General features: G+C 45.6%; 1 protein-coding gene and 1 long non-coding RNA gene across 2 annotated transcripts in view; one reads left to right on the forward strand and one right to left on the reverse strand.

The window, feature by feature from the left end:
* Positions 1-4,310: 4,310 nt before the first annotated feature.
* Positions 4,311-17,202, forward strand: part of UBAP1 (ubiquitin associated protein 1) — a 31,595-nt gene continuing 18,703 nt past the window's right edge. The window contains exon 1 of the mRNA XM_083402993.1: positions 4,311-4,560. The gene's annotated coding sequence lies outside the window, so the exon portion shown is untranslated. The remainder of the gene's footprint in view (positions 4,561-17,202) is intronic.
* LOC310659605 lies at positions 8,252-10,341 on the reverse strand. The gene is made up of 2 exons (XR_014502855.1): positions 9,827-10,341; positions 8,252-9,451 (listed from the first exon to the last, which is right to left on the reverse strand). It is a non-coding gene; the product is annotated as an uncharacterized lncRNA (long non-coding RNA).

Consider the following 17,202-nt stretch of genomic DNA (forward strand, 5'->3'; position numbering starts at 1 on the left):
GAAAATCCCCATGACGGGGTGAGCTCCCATTACTCGGTCCCTGCTCCTGCCAACCTAGCAGTTCGAAAGCACATCAAAAGTGCAAGTAGATAAACAGGTACTGCTCCGGTGGGAAGGCAAACGGCGTTTCCGTGCACAGCTCTGGTTCGCCAGAACATATGCTTGTCAAGCCTCTGCTTAAAGACCTCCAAAGAAGGAGACTCCACCACACTCCTTGGCAGCAAATTCCACTGTCGAACAGCTCTTACTGTCAGGAAGTTCTTCCTAATGTTTAGGTGGAATCTTCTTTCTTGTAGTTTGGATCCATTGCTCCGTGTCCGCTTCTCTGGAGCAGCAGAAAACAACCTTTCTCCCTCCTCTATGTGACATCCTTTTATATATTTGAACATGGCTATCATATCACCCCTTAACCTCCTCTTCTCCAGGCTAAACATGCCCAGCTCCCGTAGCCGTTCCTCATAAGGCATCGTTTCCAGGCCTTTGACCATTTTGGTTGCCCTCCTCTGGACACGTTCCAGTTTGTCAGTGTCCTTCTTGAAGTGTGGTGCCCAGAACAGGACACAGTACTCCAGGTGAGGTCTGACCAGAGCAGAATAGAGTGGCACTATTACTTCCCTTGATCTAGATGCTATACTCCTATTGATGCAGCCCAGAATTGCATTGGCTTTTTTAGCTGCCGCGTCACACCATTGGCTCATGTCAAGTTTGTGGTCAACCAAGACTCCTAGATCCTTTTCACATGTACTGCTCTCAAGCCAGGTGTCACCCATCTTGTATTTGTGCCTCTCATATTTTTTTTGCCCAAGTGCAATACTTTACATTTCTCCCTGTTAAAGTTCATCTTGTTTGTTTTGGCCCAGTTCTCTAATTTGTCAAGGTCGTTTTGAAGTGTGATCCTGTCCTCTGGGGTGTTAGCCACCCCTCCCAGTTTGGTGTCATCTGCAAATTTGATCAGGATGCCCTTGAGTCCATCATCTGGTGAACATATGGTTCGCCAGAAGCGGCTTAGTCATGCTGGCCACATGACCCGGAAGCTGTACACCGGTTCCCTCGGCCAGTAAAGCGAGATGAGTGCCGCAACCCCAGAGTCAGCCACGACTGGACCTAATGGTCAGGGGTCCCTTTACCTTTACCTAGGGTTTAGGGAGATCCCTTCCCAAACCTATAGCAGTAATAAAAACCCTGCTACATCAAGGTGGTCTAGTCCAGCATCCTGTTTTTGCAGTGACTGACCAGATGCCCCAAAGGGAAGGCCGCAGGCAAGACCAGCATGCTTCATTATATATTTTATTAACAATGTGCCTTAACCTTGAAGCCATCTCCACCCCATCCTTCTAATCCATGATACATGCATTTCCCTTCACATTATTCAGTGACCTACTCCCTCAAAGTTTGTTTTCCTGGAACATAAGCCTTAAAAAATGCCACCACTCTATTCTTTGTCTTTCTATTCTGTATTTCAAGGCAGCAGCACTAAGCACACTTCAGGCTTTCCCCAAAGGGTGCTGAGAGCAGTTAGGAGACCCCTATTCCCCCTCCCAGAGCTACCATATTCCCAGGAGTGGGATCGATCCTTAAACCACCTTGGTAGCTCTCTGAGGTAAAGATAAGAACTCTCAGCACTTATAAACTACAGTTCCCAGGATTCTTAGGGAGAAGCCATGACTGTTTAAAGTGGTATGATAGAAAGCACTGCTAATAACAAGGCCATTGGAAGTGATTATATTCCAGCTGAACTATTTCAAATTTTAAAAGATGATGCTGTTAAGGTGCTACACTCAATATGCCAGCAAGTTTGGAAAACTCAGTGGCCAGAGGATTGGAGAAGATCAGTCTACAACCCAATCCCAAAGAAGAACAGTGCCAAAGAATGCTCCAACTACCGCACAATTGCGCTCATTTCACACACTAGAAAGGTTATGCTTAAAATTCTACAAGGCAGGCTTAAGCAGTATGCGGACCAAAAACTCCCAGAAGTGCAAGCTCGATTTCAAAGGGGCAGAGGAACCAGAGACCAAATTGCAAATGTGTGCTGGATTATGGAGAAAGCTAGAGAGTTCCAGAAAAACATCTACTTCTGCTTCATTGACTATGCAAAAGCATTTGACTGTGTCAACCACAGCAAACTATGGCAAGTTCTTAAAGAAATGGGAGTGCCTGATCACCTCATCTGTCTCCTGAGAAATCTCTATGTGGGACAAGAAGCTGCAGCTAGTTCAAAATTGGGAAAGGAGTATGACAAAGCTTTATGTTATCTTCCTGCTTATTTAACTTATATGCAGAATTCATCATGAGAAAGGCTGGACTGGATGAATTCCAAGCCAGAATTAAGATTGCCGGAAGAAATATCAACAACCTCAGATATGCAGATGACCACAGAAAGTAAGGAGGAATTAAAGAACCTTTTAATGAGGGTGAAAGAGGAGAGTGCAAAATATGGTCTGAGGCTCAACATCAAAAAAGCTAAGATCATGGACACTGGTCCCATCACCTCCTGTCAAATAGAAGGGGAAGAAATGGAGGCAGTGAGAGATTTTACTTTTTTGGGTTCCAGAATCACTGCAGATGGGGACAGCAGTCACGAAATTAAAACGCCTGCATCTTGGGAGAAAAGCAATGACAAACCTAGACAGCATCTTAAAAAACAGAGACATCACCTTGCCAACAAAGGTCCATATAGTTAAAGCTATGGTTTTCCCAGTAGTGATGTATGGAAGTGAGAGTATGGACCATAAAGAAGGCTGAATGCCAAAGAATCGATGCTTTTGAATTATGGTGCTGGAGGAGACTATTGAGAGTCCCATGGACTGCAAGAAGATCAAATCTATCCATTCTTAAGGAAATCAGCCCTGAGTGCTCAGTGGAAGGACAGATCCTGAAGCTGAGGCTCCAAGACTTTGGCCACCTCATGAGAAGAGAAGACTCCCTGGAAAAGACCCTGATGTTGGGAAAGATGGAGGGCGCAAGGAGAAGGGGACGACAGAGGACGAGATGGTGGGACAGTGTTCTCGAAGCTACGAACATGAGTTTGACCAAACTGCGGGAGGCAGTAGAAGACAGGAGGGCCAGGCATGCTCTGGTCCATGGGATCACAAAGAGTCGGACAGGACTAAACAACTAAACAACAACAACCACTTTACATGTAACATTATTATCATCAGCAATTATATCCCTTCACTCTTAGGTCCCAGGCTGGTTACAAGAATGAAAACACAACTTTAAAAACAACTTAAAACAACTTATAATCATGCAGTCTGGAGCTGGACTAATTCCTCTGAGCCAAACCTCCTACAGACCTTCTTCTTCTTCTTTGGCAATATTTGCCAGGATCTGATTACCTTACATTATCTTAATATATTGTCACTTGAGACAGTTGGATGCCAACAACTACTGGACATTAGGGACGCCCTCAAGTTGGGTGGGGGGAGGAGTGTACTTTAATAAAAAGACTTGAGATCTCTGTATTGCAGGGGGTTGATGCTCAGGATCCGTTCCAAGTCTACAATTCTATGATTCTAGAACAGAAAAATGGTGGTGGGGCGAGTGTGCAGTGGAGTGTAAGGAAGTCTAACAAAGTTCTGTTCCCCGCCCCTTCCATGAGAAGTAGAGTACTTCACAAATATCAAATTATTGCTATTGTTTTTTAAAATAAATTAGTAAATTGATGCCTGTGCTTTGCTGGTGCTTGATTGGGTAATTATTAATTAATAATAATGATACATAATAATAAATTTATTTCAAAAGAAACATCAAGGAGGTAACACAAGACAATAACCAGAACACAACAACAATCATAATCCAGCACCAATGGCAGCACACACACAACACCCACACCACTGGCTGGATTGACAACAACTAATGCATATGTATTATGCATATGTTAATATTTAACCTCTTCTTAATTGTGTTGCCTTACATGTCCATTCTATATTGGACTCCATGTAGCAATGTTTTATTTTCAAATCTTTAGTTTTCTGTTCATTGCTCTGAACGTGCACTTTATATTTGACTTTCTTCAGGAACATTTTGTTCTGGATTGTTTTATTTGAAGTTTTAATGTGCTGTAAACCGCTCTGAGATTTTTCTCCCTTTACAAATATAAAGCGGCATATCTTGTGTTTAAAAAGCAATAAAAGTTTCTCTTTAAAAGGCAGTATGGAAATGAAATAATAATAATATGTTGTTGATATAATGTTGTTGTTGTTGCTATTATTATTATTATTATTTCCTCCCTCCCGGGTTATGGCAACGACAAGCGGCCGCATCCAGCAAACCGGAAGCGCCTCTCGACTCTCGCTCTCTTCCGCGTCGCGTCATCGGCGCCGTGACGCCACGCGTCGCTGCCGGCCGGAGAGGAGGGGGGGCGCGTGCGTGCGAGCTTGCGCGCGTGCGCGTTGGGCGGGGAGACAAGATGGCGTCGCGCTGTTGCCGAGGCGGGTACGGAGAGGGGAGGCGGCTCGTCGTCTTCGTGGTGGCCGCGGCCGGCGGGGACTTGTAGCTGGCAGAGCCGCGGGCGAGCGTGACGACTACGAGTAGCAGCCGCAGCAGCCGTTATCCGGGGTGAGTAGGCCGGAGGCGGCGGCGGCGGAGTTCGCCCCTCAGGTAGGGGGCGAGTGTCGGTGGGGCGACGCGCCTCTCTCCTCGCCGCTGAGGGGTGTGCGCGCGCGCGCGTCCTTCTGCGCAGGCGCGCCTTGGCGGGCGGGGTTGGGGAAGGGAAAGACCCCCGCAGGTGGGGATGAGCCCAGGCTGCCTTCGCGGCGCCCCTCGGGCGAACCTCCGTCCCTGACAGGGACTCGGGGGCTTCGCTTCTCCGTCCCCCCCCCCCCGGGAGGGAGGGAGGGCTCGGTGGTCGCGAGAGCCCCCCTGGTCTGGAAGGTCCCGAGTTCGAGTTCTGGTCGAAATCAAGATCGCTGCCCCCTCCCTCCCCGCCTCTGGGGTCTGAACGCCGGTGGCCCCAGCTCCACCCTCGCGGCCCGGCTTGTCATCCTCAGGTGGCCCTCACTGACGCTCAGTGTCTCTAACTAACTAACTATATAGGTATAGATTTAGATACTATATGTATATGTACACACACACACACACACACACACATATATAAACACACAGACACACACAAACAAACACAGTACAGGGAAGAACTGTGTATATATATAAATATAATATGTGTGTGTGTGTGTGTGTGTGTTATGGGGGTACTCTCATTTTGACTCAAGGAAATCACCATTTCCTAGTTCAGGTTGCCAAAAATAAATACAGTAAATTGACAAAAGTACAGAGATTCACACAATGTTTAGGGTTATGCGTACCTCTGCAGCCTCCCAGAAAAAAGCACTGTGTGTGTCTGTGTATATATATATATATATTTATTGTGTGTGTGTTTATGTCTTGCCTTTCTGGCCATTGTTGCCTCCGGTTGGCTAAAGAGGGAGAGACTGGGTCCTCTCCTGGCAACAGTGGTTGCAGAATTTGGTTGGTTTGTCTATTATTGTACTTGTACTCTTCATCTGTAGGTCTCAGGGCGGTTCACAGCATAGAAATACAGGATGAGGACACAAAAGGCATAATAGAAAGAAAAACATAACAAACCAACAACCCCCACACCCATACAATAGGAATAGGAAAGAGGCCAGTTAAAGGAGTGTGTGGGGTGAAAAGTCGATCTCTGGGGCGATCAGTTTTTCAAGGCCAAAGCAAAATGGAGAGTTGTATGCATTTGTGTTCTGTTCCGTCCAGGCTGGCATTCCTTCTTGAATAGCAATAGGTGACTCATGTTCCTTTGGCTGACGGATGGGAATTGTAGGATCCAATCGACTTCACAGGGCTGTTGTAAGGAATGAAATGCTCCTGATTAGTCAGAGGCCTTCATGTTGCACTATCCTGCTGTGATTAGAGCAGTCCTTAAGGTAAGCAGGACCTACCAGCTCTTGGTTGTGTGAGTTGGAACAACTTGAGTGACAGTTGCTTCCCTAAGGTGCCCTTGTGTGTTTGTGGCAGAGGGGTAGAAGCTAACTGGTGATTTCCTGATTTGTAGCTCAGACTCATCTTGGTGACTAGCATATTCCAGTTCTGGAAAAGATAGTGTGTTTTGAGTGCTTTGAACAGTGTAAGCTCTGTTTAAATATGAGTCGTTGGCTGTTGCAATACAAATAGCAACAGAAGTTCCCTGTTCTGAAATCTCACCCTTGTTGGTTCTTGATAAGTAGTTTAAAGGAAACAACTCATTGGTCTCTGACTTTCATTTTGAGGGAGATAATGAGGGTGTACTTTGGAAGGATATTGTAGAGATTACTGTTCTCAGAGCAGACCGTAGAGCAGGTGATTAAGGCTGCTCGACAGAGGAGATGTTTATTTTATGGAGATATATTTGTCATATATATCCTGCCTTCTTCAAAATAGCTTAGAGCCTTAGACCAGTGTTTTAGCCCAACTACATTTCCTTGAGGTAGAGAGTTCAAGTCCCACTCCTTCTCTTTGCTGAGCTTAATGGCTGAATTGACTTGACTGTGTGGAACACAGCACTGTCACTGTTTAATGCAGAGTATCAGTATTTCAAAATGTACATTTCTCTTGAAGTGAGGAACTGCATCATTTGACAGGTAATAAATTTTTGGCTGGTTTGGTCAAAGCAAATATGTGTATTTATTTAGCAGTATATGCTTCTGGCTGCTTGAGAGGGTAGAGGGATATCACTACTTAACTTGATTGGTGTTGGACTTACAGAGCTTGTGTGTCTTGAGAAAAAAAATCTCATTTTTGACTGGTAAGATCCCAAAGTATATAAGCATTCTGTCATTTTAATGTGGAGTCCTCTTCTCAAACATCCCATGTGGAGTAGCTTCCCATGTGAAAAATCTCTTGGGTCACATTATTTATTGGAAACCTTTATGAAAGGTTTGAAGAATAGGAGACTTTGTTTTGTATGTGATGTTCCCCAACTTTGATCCTCCAATGATCCCCTTATATCTTGAGTAGAGCCTAGCAGCACAGTTTTATTACGTGCGTGGGAATAAGCCCAGTTTAACATGAGGTCTCCATGTAAAACATGCATGGGATTGTGCTGTAACTAATACTACTAATTTCCACTCACTTCAGAATTGGGAACATAGGTCACCACCTTTCTCAATACAGTACACTGTTGCAGGCTTTCATCCCAAAAGCCTTCCGTCTTGTCTTTGGAATAGAATAATGCTTTCACTGTTCTCTGTAGTAGTTTTGACAGTTGTGTTTACTAGGTATTCTGACTGGGAAGGGCAGCACAATAGGCCTTTTTCTGGCCTGGGGTGGATTCCAGTCAACTCAAAACACACACATACTGTAAGGGACATGGATCCCAGCGGAAGTAAATACCTTTTCTAATCAATGTCCATTATCAGTGAAACAGTGTGGTGGTTAAAGTGTTGGGCTAGAACTGGGGAAACCCAGTTTCAAATCCTTATTCTGCCCTGAGCTCATCGAGAGGACCTGGGCAAGTCATACACTCTCAGCCATACCTACCACACATAGTTGTTGTGAGCATAACCTTTGGTGGGGCACATGTGCTATCGTGAGCTCCCTCAAAGAAGAGCAAGATTTAAAATTAAAAGACAAGAGAATTCAGGTGAGGAATGCTGTGCTCTGATGGCTATAATAGGCTTTGTTCTTTTATTTCAATTTTTGAGTTTGCCTGAGGTGGGGAACTCTGCAGGTGATGACACCGTTAATTAGTGTGCAGTGCAACTTCCTTTTACTGAGTCACAGTTACTTCATTTGGCATGTTGTCTTCTCATGGGTTCCTTGCCAGTCCTCCAGACATAACCTTTTAAAAAATTAGCAGAGGTGATGATGAATGGGACTTTGTTTGGCACAATTAACATATAATATTAAAAGGCTATATATCTACAGTATATTTAATTGATTGATTATTGCTGTTATATTCCATCTCTTACCAGAGGACCTCATGCTGACTTACATGGTACTTGCTCTCTCCATTTTATCCTCCCAACAACTCTGAGGTAGATTAGGCAAAAAGTGACTTGCTTAAGGTCCCACAGTGAGCTGCAAGGCTGAATAGTGTTTTCAACCTTGTGCTCTGAATCCTAGCCCAACACTGTAAACACTAGAACACACTAGCTTTCCAAACTGTGGTTATTTGGAGCATAGTAAAGTCAGTGTTAGAAACTGGAATAGAAGAGGTAGGAGCTAAATGGCTTCTGGGACCTGGGTTGTGGGTACCAAAACAGGACATCTAGTCCCCACTGTGGGGGTCTGCAACACTTTTTATTTATTATTTTGATAAGCATGACTTAATTTGCAATTCACTTTTGCATTGACACAAAAGTGTCATTGGTAACATACTTCAGTTTTCAAAACACTCTACTCTTTATTGTTAAACTCCTTAACATATTGTGTTTCCTTAACATATACTTTGAGGTTTCAAATCTCATACATTTCAGTAATCCTTGAGTGTCAGCAAGGTTCCAATAAATGGCACCCAGACTTTTTGAAGTGTTCACAAATGGAGAATCTTTTGGCGCAAAATGTGCCTGGCTCCCTGCTAATTTCAAGCCCTGAGTAAAGTTGGAGAAATGAATCTTCTCTTAAAACTAAGGTAGCACTTAGACTTGATGATAATGTGTGCAGCAAGAATTAATTCATGGCCTGAATAACTTTTCACTTTACATTTATAGAAGTTAGCCATGCAGCTAAAGGGGGATGAAACACACTTGGTGATTCCAGCTAAGTCACACCTAGAGTAGACACGTCTGTTGATTTCACTGGGTCTGTTCTGAGTATGACTGAGTTGAACATCACCCAATTTTATGCAAACATAAGATTCTTGCAAACTAAGCAATGTACACTGCTTGCAATGCTGTTGCAATTTGATCTTCTGTAGAAAGTTAGGGGAATGCCGAGTATTTTGGCTTCCATCCTAAGGCTGGCATAATAAATAACAAGCAAAAAGTAATCTGAATCATGAGTGTTCTTTAACTTCAGATGTTAACATGTGTGCTGTCTTGTGACAGCTTTTAAAAGAAACATTTCAACTGAGGTTTTCAGATAGGGAAAATGCTCTCAGTGTTCTTCTGTGGGATGATACTTACTTTTAAAGATGTTGAGGAGCTTCAGGAATTAAAAGGATTCTGAACATTTTCAATCCTAACATTGTTTACCTGAAAGTAAGGTCTATTGGTGTTCAGTACAGCTCACTTAATTCAAATGTGTTGAGAGCTGGAGATGTAAATCTCCGTGATACCCTGGCAGCTAAGGCCTTTCCAATTGTCCATGCGAGCAGTATTAAGTTGCATAGACATACAGCAGGACATTAGAAGCAGAGATGTAAAAATGTGTTCTTGTTGATGTTAAATCCTTGACCTGGTACAGAAAAAAAACACATTGATTAAATGATTATTAAATGGCACAAGTCTCGCTCTGAAGTCAGTCGAACACTGGTAAGTACACATAATAGTGTCTGCTACGTGGCAGTGTGTGTGGGACGCGGGTGGCGCTGTGGGTAAAACCTCAGCACCTAGGACTTGCCGATCGCATGGTCGGCGGTTTGAATCCCCGCGGCGGGGTGCGCTCCCGTCGTTCGGTCCCAGCACCTGCCAACCTATCAGTTCGAAAGCACCCCCGGGTGCAAGTAGATAAATAGGGACCGCTTACCAGCGGGAAGGTAAACGGCGTTCTGTGTGCTGCGCTGGCTCGCCAGATGCAGCTTGTCACGCTGGCCTCGTGACCCGGAAGTGTCTGCGGACAGCGCTGGCCTACAGAGTGAGATGAGCGCACAACCCTAGAGTCTGGCAAGACTGGCCCGTACGGGCAGGGGTACCTTTACCTTTACCTTTACCTTTATGTGGCAGTGTGGGCTGCAAAAAGGTTCATTTTGCACCTCGCATTATGTTCTCTAGTAGCAGGCCAGTGGAGTTATCTTGGATAGTCTGGAGGTTACTGACTCCCCATGTAGGGGAGGGACCTCTGAAGCCCCAGGAAAACCCACCGGATCCAACTAGCTACACATATTGAGGATGACTTCAGAGGGGCCTTGATTCTTTGCTTGTTGCAGCTCCGGTTGAAGTACCCAGTGCCACTATTGAGAACGGTTTGTGGAATCATTTTCACCTTAGGCCAGGGGTCGGCAAGGCTTACCAGGCATGGACCGGATCACTCCCGTGGAGATCCTCCGCGGGCCGGACGAGTGCAGTGCGACGCCAGAAATCGGGCCTGCACATGTCCGCAGTGCTGGAAATTGATTTTGCACATGCCCAGACGCCCAAAATTGCGCCTGCGCAGAAGCAAGTTTTGGCGTCGGCATGCGCAGAAGCGATTTCTGGAGCCGCGGAAGAGAGTCCTTGTGCCCCGCTGCGCCAGTTTAGTGCAGTGCGTGGGGACTCGCAGAGCGGGTGGCTCGGGTCAGAAGCAGCTTGTGGGCCGGCTAAACAGCCTCCGTGGACTGCTTCCTGCATGACATAACAGACCCATAAATTTTATTCTTTGTTGAGAAAGAGCATGTCTTTGCAATAATTTTCACCATCAGAAACTTTTGATTCCATCGTGCCCTCACACTGAAAATTTAGGTTTTCTAAACCTCATTTTTCCACCAAAAAACTACATTTATACATTTTTAAGGCATTTATAAAATCTTTTGAGTGCTGGTGTATTTTTTCCTGAAATCCTCATCATGTTATTGAGCGCTGTGTAAAATTTCAAAGAGATCTGATCATTGGTTATAGAGAAAAAATATAAAATGCACACAAGGCCGAGGATCTCAAGAGGAACAGAAACACATATTTCATGAAACTTTGAAGTGCTATAAAATTAAAACCGCTTGAGATAGAGGGAAAAAATTTAAGGGGGTTTCTTTCAACCACAAGGGAAGGGTGTTGTCAGGGAACTGCCATCGGCAGGACAGGAGGTGCCAAGGCTCTCTGAGGTAGAGAGAGACTTGACACCTGAAGAGGGAACCAGTAGGGGGCGAACAGGAACGTCAAGGGAAGGAGAGTAGGAGGAATGGCTCAGAGATGCTTCCAGTGAAAACAGTGGGGAAGTCTCAGGACCGCCTATAGGAACACCCGTTCCTCGGCGGAAACTGTCACGCAGAGAGTCCAGAAGACGTGTTTCCGTTAAGGAGCTTTTATGTTGGAAACGTTTCCGAAAGCAGCCACTTTCGGATTCTGCTAGCGACTGACGCAGCCATGCTGGAGGGGCTCCGTCACAGGCAGAGTTTTGAGAAGCTGTTCAAACTCTGAGGGATTGCAATTTACACACAAGCAGCTCTTCATCCCATCACAGCAATCCGAAAGTCATCGACAGCTAGCTTGTGCCAGGGAGAGGCATCATGAGCGAACCAGCAGGAACCGGAGGGGCAGCTGGAGGAGGTCCAAGCCTGGAGGAAAGGTATAGGACGTTGGAAATCCAGCTTGCCTTGCAGACGGCGAGGCTGGAAGAAAGGAGGGCTCAGGATGCAGAGAGGGGGAGCCAAGATCACCTTAGCTGGGATGGAGGTAATGAAGCAAGGGGAGGTGCCTCCGCAATATGCAGATCTGAGCAACGTATTCAGCGAAAGAGAAGCGGACAAACTGCCGCCGCATAGACCCTTTGACTGTCAAATCAACCTACTCCCGGGGGCTCAACTCCCAGTGGGCAAGCTGTACGCCATGTCAGACAGGGAGATGCAGGAGCTGAGGGAGTTCATTGACAAAAACCTGAAGAGGGGTTTCATCAGAGAGTCCCGAGCGGTGGGGGGCAGCCCAGTGTTTTTTGTGGACAAAAAAAACACAGATAAGCCGAGACTTGTAGTGGATTTCAGGGCCCTAAACGCCGTGTCGGAACCCCTGGCCTTTCCTATGCCCCGAATTGATGACATTCTGACCAGGGTGAGGAAGGGGAAGATTTTTACAAAACTGGACCTGCGGGGGGCGTATAATCTGATACGAATAAGGAAGGGGGATGAATGGAAGACCACCATGTTCACCCCTTTGGGAGCATTTGAATACCTCGTAATGCCCTTCGGTCTCCAAGCCGGCTCCGCATGTTTTCAAGCTTTCATCAACCACGTCCTGGGGCCGTTGCTCTACAAGAATTGTGTGGCCTTTTTGGATGACGTGTTGGTGTATTCGGAAGATGAAGAGCAGCATGTGAGGGACGTGAGAGAAGTGTTGGGCCGGCTGCAAGCCAATCAGCTGTGGGTGAAACTGGAGAAGTGCCAGTTTCATGCCAAGGAGGTGGAATTCCTGGGGTACCGCCTGTCAGACCAAGGATTGGCCATGGATCCAGGCAAGGTCCAGGCGGTGCTGGAATGGAAGACACCGAAAACCAAGAAGGATGTGCAAAGATTCCTGGGGTTTGGGAACTTTTATCGGAAGTTCATCAAGAATTTTGCACACTTGACGGCGCCCATCACCGACTGCCTCAGTAGCAAGAAGAAATTTGTTTGGACGGCGGAGGCGGAGAGAGCTTTTGAAGAACTGAAAAGGGCTTTCGCTTCGGAAGAACAACTTCTGCATGTGGACCTACAGAAGCCCATGAGGGTGGAGACAGACGCGTCAGACAGAGCGGTGGGGGCTGTGCTTCTTCAGCCGGGAAGAAATACGTCAGAGTGGAGACCGTGTGCCTTTTTCTCGAGGAAGCTGAATAAGTCCGAGCGGAACTACACGGTGTATGACAGAGAACTACTTGCCATTCACGAGGCGTTCCGGAGGTGGAGACATTTATTGATTGGGGCACAACACAAGGTGCAAGTGTGCACCGACCACAAGAATTTGGAGTATTGGAGAACAGCTCGAGTACTCAACCAACGGCAAGTGAGATGGGCACAGGAATTTTCCAAATTCCACTTTGAGATTTGTTATGTACCAGGCCCAGAGAACGTCAGGGCGGACGCTCTCTCACGCAAACCAGAGTACTTGGAAGGGGAGGGGGCAAGCGAAGAAAGACATGTCATTCCTGAGGACCGCTGGGTGTGTGGGGCGGCGCTGGTGGGGAGACGAGAGCTGGTAGAAGAAACGGAAACTGACGAATATGCCCAAAATAAGCTCAGAGGCCTCAGGGGAGAGGGTGAGAGCCCGGAGGGTTTTGAAGAAAGAAATGGGGCATTGTATTACAAAGGGGCACTGTATATACCAGAAGGTGAATTGAGAGGGAGGGTACTCAAGCAGTTGCATGATAGTCCCACGGCGGGACATTTTGGACAACACAAGACCATGTGGATGGTCACCAGGGAGTTTTGGTGGCCCAAGGTGAGGGAAGATGTAAAGGAGTATGTAAGAGGGTGTGACCAATGCCAGAGAGCCAAGGGGGAAAGAAGGGCGCCGGCAGGGTTATTGGAACCACTACCCACGCCAGAACGGCCTTGGGAGGCGGTATCAATAGATTTTATGACGGATCTGCCCAAATCCAAAGGGAAGACGGCCATCATGGTAGTAGTGGACCTGTTAACTAAGATGTGCCACTTTGTAGCATGTTCACATGCAGTCACAGCGGAAGAAACAGCGAAGTTGTTTGTAGAACACGTCTTCCGGCTGCATGGCGCCCCCTTGAGGGTTGTCTCGGACCGCGGGAAACAATTTACTTCCAGGTTCTGGAGGAAGCTCATGAGCTTGCTGCACGTGGAAGTCAATTTTTCGACGGCCCGGCACCCGGAAACCAACGGGCAGGCGGAAAGAGCAAATGGCATCCTCCAACAATATCTGAGGTGCTATGTCAATGACAGAGGGAATGATTGGGTAGAAAAGCTGGCGCTGGCAGAATTTGCCTACAACAATGCGGAGCATGTGTCCACAGGGATGAGCCCCTTTTTGGCTAATTACGGGTGTCACCCCAGGGCATTCCCGGGGGAGGGGGGCGAGAGATGGAGCGTCCCAGCGGCCGAACATTTTGTAGAAGAGATGGAAGCGATCCATCGTCAGCTTCAGCTCAACTTAGAAAGGGCCAAGGCTCAATATAAGAAGCAGGCAGACAAGAACAGGAGGGAAGGTGAAACCATAAGGGTGGGGGATCAGGTGTGGTTGTCCACCCAAGGGTTGCCGTTCAAAGGGGGTTGTAAGAAATTAAGACCCAAGAGATTGGGACCCTTTGAGGTCATTCAGCAGGTCAACCCAGTGGCTTTCAAACTCCGGTTACCCAACCACATGAAATTGCATCCAGTGTTCCACAGGTCATTACTGTCACCGTACAAGGGGGGAGGTGAAGAGGAGCACACCAGGGGACCGGTCTTGGAAGAGAGGGAAAGCAGTAACCATGTAGCGGAAATCCTCGATTCCAGGTGGAAGGGCAATCAGGTGGAGTATTTAGTGGCGTGGGAAGGGGAACCGGAGTCAGAAAACACCTGGGTGACTGCAGAGGAGGTCAATGACGAGGTTTTAACAGAAACGTTCCACCAAAGATTCCCGCGGAAACCACAGCCGGTAGCAAGGTTTAGAAGGGAGTATTTCGGCACCACAGACGAGGAAGAGGAACTGGAAGGATTCGCGGAGTCGGAGTTGGAAGAAGGAACGGACTCAGATGACGAGGAGTACCGAGAGACTAGGAACCACAACGAGTGGAGAAAGGTGTTCGAAACTTCAGACGATGAGGAAGGTTCTTTCCGGGGTTTTACCTCCTCACAACCTGTAGGGGAGGAGACGGGAGGGGGTGAAGGGGGCCCTGGAGGGGAGGTGGATGTCAGGGAACTGCCATCGGCAGGACAGGAGGTGCCAAGGCTCTCTGAGGTAGAGAGAGACTTGACACCTGAAGAGGGAACCAGTAGGGGGCGAACAGGAACGTCAAGGGAAGGAGAGTCGGAGGAATGGCTCAGAGATGCTTCCAGTGAAAACAGTGGGGAAGTCTCAGGACCGCCTATAGGAACACCCGTTCCTCGGCGGAAACTGTCACGCAGAGAGTCCAGAAGACGTGTTTCCGTTAAGGAGCTTTTATGTTGGAAACGTTTCCGAAAGCAGCCACTTTCGGATTCTGCTAGCGACTGACGCAGCCATGCTGGAGGGGCTCCGTCACAGGCAGAGTTTTGAGAAGCTGTTCAAACTCTGAGGGATTGCAATTTACACACAAGCAGCTCTTCATCCCATCACAGGTGTACACCAAGTTTCATTAAAATCCGAGACGGTGGGTGGCAAAACCCTTGTTTTTTGCATTGATTTGATGTGGAATGACCCCAGATGTTTAACTGATAATTGATCACAGTCAGTCCTAGTGATGTTAAATTCTCAAGAATAATCTTTTGGAGAATATTAATGAGAATATTAGAGATTTTCATTTAAAATAGGAGAATATTCATTTTAATGCATTGAAAATGATACCATTTTAATGCATTGAAAATGATATAATTAGTTAATATACATGTTTATTCATGGGTAAACTTGTTCAGATGGCAACCAAAAACTGTACAGATACTTTTATTCAATGGGGCAATGCTGTGAAGGTTTGATACAAGTAAATTCAGTAATAGGCTATCTTGTGCTTCTAATAGCTCTAACACTTAATAACTGTTTTGGTGACTAAAACACAGCTTGATAAACAAAACTATATGCATACATATAAAAAAGAAGCCATTAACATTAAATATATGATCATTACATGATCATATATTTCGGTATGTCAATCTCTGGTAAATGGCACCTTTTACCATTGAATGGCACTGCAAAACCCAGTTACTGGCATTAAATAAAAATATAGAAACTGTTTAAATCAAGGCCACCTCACATGCTGTTACACATAATTGTATAGGCCTAGGTAATTTAAGTGTATAAAGCATTAAAGTGACTTTCTGTAAAAAAATAAAAATAATCACACTGTATGTCCAAGGGTATAGAATTACTAAGAATAAAATCACACCAAAATAGAAAAAAGGCTATTACATATAGTTGAAATACATACGAATCCAAATGTTCATCAAATTAAATGAATAACATTTTTAAAACTAAAAAAAAAAAAATGTTTTCTGTTGTTCACGTTTCAGATCTGCCAGTGGTGAATGACACAATGCTCAGTAATGTAACTGGATAAAAAAAAATCATTACTCATTACTTACACTGGCAATATCACAGCTTGACTTATTATTTACTAGATTTTTTTAATGTGGGTTGTAAAACTGGTTCTTACATTAGAATTTACAGTTTGTGGAGAACATTCTCCGGAGAATTTTCTAGCAGAGGATATTCTCACCTTACATCACTAGTCAGTCCATCAAAATGTCAACTAGACATTCCATTTTGGCGACTGTAACCTTGGTTCACGTAGCTATAGGGTGCCTAGCTTATATATTTGAGTTTTCAACACTGGTTGTGGGATCAGTTTCAGCTTATGCTACCAGCTGAGCTTGATTCTTTCCTACATGGATTTTGTGCCATTTAGGTCATGACCCTTTGGGTGTAGCCTGTGTGTGTATTTTCTCAAGGTAATAATCTTTCACATACTTTGAGAATGAGTTACTGGACCCAATGACAGACAGCAGTTACTTATTATAGTAGAAGACTGTTCTACCCTGTAGCTGTGCTGTGTTAAAAATTGGACTTGCTTCAGCTGCCAGAAAATCAGCCTGGATGAAGGCTGCATGGTCCTCTGACCCTTGTCCTTGGGGGGGGGGGGGGAGAAAGGCACAAATGTTCTTTGTGTACAGAGAGAAGGCAGTGGATTGATAGGCGAACATCCTGTCTGTTCAACACCATCCTATGAGTAATTTGTATGAATGGGCAAAACTACCTTTTAATGATCTGGAAAATCTTTGGATGAATGAGAAGATTGATATTATTGCAGAATATTTTGGAATAGTCTTAAGTGTGAAGTACCTTTTAATGTAACTCTTTGTTGCAAGGGCAACACAAGAAGACCACAGCAGGGTTTGTTGTGCCTTTATTGCAAATCAAAATTCCAGCTGCCTTAAAAGAGAGAGAGAGAGAGAGAGAGAGAAGGCTTTGGTGTTCATGTGGTCACTTCTCATCCTAAATTTTCTGTTCCAGATTTTTGTCGATCTTGGTTGGGCATGCTTGCAGTCACTAGTAGACAGCAACAACTTTGATTAAATCCCCTCAAAAAGGTCAACACACTTCCCTAAGTAAAGGTCAACAACTATAAAAAAAAAAAGCTCAACAACTTCCACCTGACACCCCCCCATCACTGCCAGTTTTTTTTATTCTGTGAGTAGATTGCAGTCTCTTGCGAGTTGGACGTCCCTCTATTGACCATTCCAGTAAACTGTGGATATATCATATTTGTCCAACAGGAGAACTGTTT

This window comes from Podarcis tiliguerta (genome assembly GCF_965153285.1).
Source record: "Podarcis tiliguerta genome assembly, chromosome: 11".
In the NCBI taxonomy this organism is placed as follows: domain Eukaryota; kingdom Metazoa; phylum Chordata; class Lepidosauria; order Squamata; family Lacertidae; genus Podarcis; species Podarcis tiliguerta.